General features: G+C 40.4%; 1 pseudogene; it reads left to right on the top strand.

Annotated features, from left to right (window-relative positions):
• Positions 1-1,170: 1,170 nt before the first annotated feature.
• Positions 1,171-2,091, top strand: LOC114218848 (ribosome production factor 2 homolog pseudogene; annotated as a pseudogene).
• Positions 2,092-5,228: the final 3,137 nt, after the last annotated feature.

Genomic DNA, 5,228 nt, shown 5'->3' on the forward strand with positions numbered 1-5,228 from the left:
TCCCCCCTGTCCATTTCTCTGGTGGCTAAACACTAGGCCTTTGTGTTCCTTGTGGTTCTCACTCCAGGGAAAGTACCCAGGAACCAGGGGATTCCCTTGTTAAGTCACCGGCTCCCAAGAAGGTGACTATAGGCCACACCCAGGAAAGGGAGCCATGCCCACATCAGGGAGTTGTGGTTATGGGGGACAGCCAGGCCTCCTGTGGCTAGGGAAGAGGAACAGTTCCTTCTGGAGTTTACAGAGAGAACTTAAAGCAAGCAATAGCACGTAGTTGGTGGAAATGGACAAATAAATGCTCAGAATGGAGGACCCCAAGAGGGATGGGCGCTTATTCCTTCTATTTTATGCTGGGTTTTTGCATCTTTTCCCTTCTCTGGGTCTCCCTGCTAGCATTTAACAGTACCCCTGTCCTTCTGTCACCACCCTACAGCTGCATCCCCTCCTCCCCTTCCTGGAGTGCAAGGTTGGAGAAAAACCACGTAACTGGATAGATTGGGTCACAGGTGGAAAACATTACTTGTCCCTTAGTGACGTGCTAGAATTAGCCCCTACAGGCTCTTAAGAGCCTATCATGTGCATCTTTTCTCAACACTGCTTTCAGGGACATCATGTTGGTTACTTAATGGCCATGGTGGAAATATTTACACAATGACAATTGGCAAATATTACAAATCGGGTTTCCCCTCTACATCTAGAGAGCGGTTGTTAAATGTCTTTGAGCATACTACTGCATATTCCATTTGTTTAAGATTCTCTTCTTTTTTCCCCCTGTATTAAAGTTTCCCGGGACTTTTCTCCTGGACTAAAGGACCTAATCTTGAGAGTAGGTTTAACCTTGAGCATGGTGCTCATGAAAAAGATCTTAGAAACTATAGCAGAAAATATTCCCTCCCACGAAACTCCAGGGAAACAGACCTATTTAAAGTGAGTTCTGGGGGTGTCTGGGTGGCTCAGTCAATTAAACGTCTGCCTTCGGCTCAGGTCATGATCCCAGCATCCTGGGAACTTGTCCCACATCGGGCTCCCTGCTCTGCAAGGAGCCTGCTTCTCCCTCTCCCTCTGTCTTCCTGTCTGCCTACTTGTGATCTCTCTCTCTCTCTCTCTCTGTCAAATAAATAAATAAAATCTTAAAAACAAAATAGAGTTCTGGGGATTCACGTTGTGGTAGCCATGGACACTTTGGATTGAGTTGTAAAGCCCAAAACGAAAAGAGCCAAGAGATTTCTTGAGAAGAGAGAACCGAAACTCAGTGAAAGTATTAAAAATGCTATGCTGATTAAAGAGGGAAATGCAAGTTCAATGATGACACAAGTACTTAAAGATGTGTATGCACTGAAAAAACGGTATGGAGTTCTGTATAAAAAGAAAAACATTACAAGACCATTTGTCTTGTAATTCCATCACTGGAATTCTTTTCAAAGAAGTCAGATTGTTCCTTATTTATGTTTGGCTCCCATAATAAGAAGCAGCCAAATAATCTAGTAATAGGTCGTATGTATGACTACCATGTGCTGGATATGATTGAATTGGGTATCGAGAAGTTTGTCTCTCTAAAAGATATTAAGAATAGTAAATGTCCCAAGGGAACAAAACCCATGTTAATATTTGCTGGTGATGATTTTGATGTAATAGAAGACTACAGAAGGCTAAAAAGTCTTCTTACTGATTTCTTCAGAGGCCCCACAGTACCAAATATCTGCCTGGCTGATATTAGAGTATGTTCTGCACTTCACTGCATTGAATGGGAAGATTTACTTTCGAAGCTGTAAGTTGCTGTTGAAGAAATCTGGTTGTAGAACACCAAGGATTGAATTGGAAGAGATGGGGCCCTCATTGGATCTGGTTCTGAGGAGGACACATCTGGCATCAGATGATCTTTATAAATTATCTATGAAAATGCCAAAAGTGCTCAAGCCAAAGAAGAAAAATGTCTCCCATGATACGTTTGGTACAACTTATGGAAGGATTCATATGCAGAAGCAAGACCTAAGCAAACTACAAACCAGGAAAATGAAGGGGTTGAAGAAGCGACCTGCAGAAAGGATATCAGAAGACCAAGAGAAAAAATAAAAGAGAATTTAAAAAAACTGATGGAACTTAAAAAAAAATTAGAGTTCTGATGAAGAGGTGTATTGAGAAAGTCTACAAAGAGCACCAATTTTACTCTCCTTGCCAGTGAGAAGACTTATTGAGAGGGTATAATCCTGTTCTGTTTCCATATAACAAAGGAATCTTTTAGGATGTCTGGACTTCAGAGATTGTTAAGTGCTGTGAAATGTAATCCTTAATTCTTGAAAGCCCTTAATTCTGATTGGTTGTCACTCAACAATTCAGTGCCCTGATAACAATATTTACATTGATATATTCTTTTCCTGAAGGAATAACTTGTGAGGTTTTGAGTTAGTCCAGAAAAGGAGCTTTGGCATTTCTCTTGCCAACCTCCATGCACAGTAGATTCCTTTTTCAAAAGGTCTGAGAGCCTTTGAAATGTACAGGGCCACTGTATGACTATGTGGTCTCAGGGCTGCCTGTCCGTTTCCTTGTTCCTTGTGAGCTTCCTCTTTCATTCTCCTCTGCTGCTAGTCTAAATCTGCACTCTTCTTTTCAGTTTCCCGGTGCAACTCCACAGATCTTTCCCTCCTGCTTCATCAAACAATCAGGAAAGAGTGAGAGGGAAATCGTCACAGGGAAGCTTTTACGGGCAGATTTCTGAGAAAAAATGGTGAGGTGGGAGTTGACCAGCTAACCAAGCCACTTCCACCTGACTGGAATGAAAAGAACGAGATGAATGCATATAGCAAAGACCTCACCAGCAGTGCTGATGCTAGGAATGGCAAAAATTTCGAAAAGTGTCCTCTAGACATAAAATTTGGACTCTAAAATTGAAATGAGATAGTATGATCCAACATGGTTCTTTCTGGAGAGTGATCGGGGGGCAGAAGGGGGCCCACAAACAACACCAAACCCATTACCAGGTCCTGTTAATTCTGCTCCTAAATATATCTGGAATCCTCCCTATGTGTCTATATATTCATAGTTTTAATGGGTTGTTTTGTGTACCCAGGAAAGTTATTCATGTGGATTGTTTTGTCCATATGATTGTTGAACTCTCTTATCAATTTAAATAACTCTTCCAGATGGTTCTCTCAGATTTCATAGCTAAAACATCATATCATCTACAAATAATAATAACCTTATCTTCTTCCCTTGAGAAGAAAAAAGGCTGAGGCCTGCATGAAGGAAACTAAAAAGTGTAGATTGACAGATATAATGGAAACAGACATCATGTGGATCTAGATCTGAAGACTATTTTAAGGACGTCAAATCATTCTAAATTATTTTACAGCTTTACTAAAATTACTAAATTTACTAAAATTAAACTTTATGTAAAATTGCAATAGGACTTTGTTTTTGTAACTTGCCAAAAGGTAATTTGAAAGAACAAGTTAAGAATTGCTAAGAAAATTTTATTTAGGGGTGCCTGAGTGGCTCAGTCATTAAGCGTCTGCCTTCAGCTCAGGTCATGATCCCAGGGTCCTGGGATTGAGCCCCACATTCGGCTCTCTGCTGGATGAGAAACCTGCTTCTCCCTCTCCCACTCCCCCTGCTTGTGTTCCCTCTCTCGCTGTGTCTCTCTCTGTCAAATAAATAAATAAAATCTTAAAAAAAGAGAAAATTTTATTTAAAAAATGGTTAACAAGGGGGGTCTGCCATATTTTAAGATGTTTGGTAAAGCAATTATTAGTTTGGTAATATTAAAATAATTATAAGGTTAATAAAACAGAACAGAGAGGCCTTTAACAGACCTGAGAAGAAAACAATTAATGTCAAAAAAATATGTGAAATTGATGAGGAAGGTACATATTACTCAACAGAATGGTGTTGATATTCTGTGGGTAGCATTGCTTCTTTGGAAGGGGGTGATGATTCTTTGTGTGATTCAACTGGGGAAGTGGCAAGATCTCGTAGACCAAACAAACTGGAACTTAGAAATCTGAGGGAACTGTAGTCTGCCTCTGAATCTTCCTTTTCTTGGCTTCAGGACAGTGTTTCTCAGAGTGAGAAGTATCATCCATTAAGTGTAAAAGAAAAATGGTAATGGAACCCCTGTTATAAATAATATTAAACAGATTTTCTTAACACAGGACTTCTCAGAACCTTTAAAATGCGCACAGTTACCATGAATCTTCAAGAAAGACACACAGCATGGACTGTTTACCAAACTTATTTAACCTTTGAACCTGTTTTGAGCATATTTCTGGACTAGTGTTCCATTTAACACACTGTGGGAAAACTGGATCAATCTTAATAGGAAAGGAGATAGCTCTGTGGGTATATCAATTGGGGTTCTTGATCGAAACAACAAGCCCATGTCTGCATAATTTAAGCATGAAAGAAATTTATTGGGAAGGTAACCACTTGTTTTCAGACTCAATGTGAAGTCTTGGAAAATGGGGCAGGACCAAGGAAAGGAGGACATCAGAGAAGACTCCCAACATGTCCCTTGAAGACTCTCAGATATCTCTGAGGCAGTGCATTATTGTCTCAGTCATGCGGATGGTGACATCTGATTGCCTGAGCCTGGGTAATGTGCCAGGGAGCTGGGAAGAAGAAATGTCCAACCTCTTTTGTCTTTTGACTCAGAGTTGCTGTCCTATCTACCACTGATTTTGAGATTTCTCTTTATTAAGAAGGGTACTGCTATCCTGGACAAAGAGACAAGTATTTCTATAGCCCAATACCCATATACACCCTTTTCCTCATCCTGGCACTTCTTCAAGCTGCTTTTACCTGACCTAGTGTACTATATGCTATCCAGACCCATCTTCTTTCCAAGAGTAGACAACCCACTGTCTTTTGAGTTATTGCAAGCAGCTCCAAGTCCAGCATCACTGAGTGATGTATTGTCCTCTTTAGTTCTGTCATGATCTCATCTGGGTATCCAATGTAAGTGAGAGGAAAAAGAAAGAAAAATGAAATTAAATTTTAAAAAAGATACATGACAGGTAAATACAGGTATAGTGGCTTTAGCCCTTGTTTCTGCTAAGTTCATGAGGCCGCATGACCACCCTCCATAGCCGTTTATTCTGTCTTCCTTTGCTCTTCAGTCAGCATGTCAACTGCCTATGTTCTTTACTTGGTGGGATGAGTCAGACCCTTGTTTCTGAGCTATCTTACTCTGTTGGCCATCCCATTTGTTAAGAATGCCAAACTTTACAGGTTGAACT

This window comes from Eumetopias jubatus, unplaced genomic scaffold, assembly GCF_037043125.1.
Source record: "Eumetopias jubatus isolate StellerSeaLion01/CBP00866 unplaced genomic scaffold, mEumJub1_p1.0 scaffold_9, whole genome shotgun sequence".
Taxonomy (NCBI): Eukaryota; Metazoa; Chordata; class Mammalia; order Carnivora; family Otariidae; genus Eumetopias; species Eumetopias jubatus.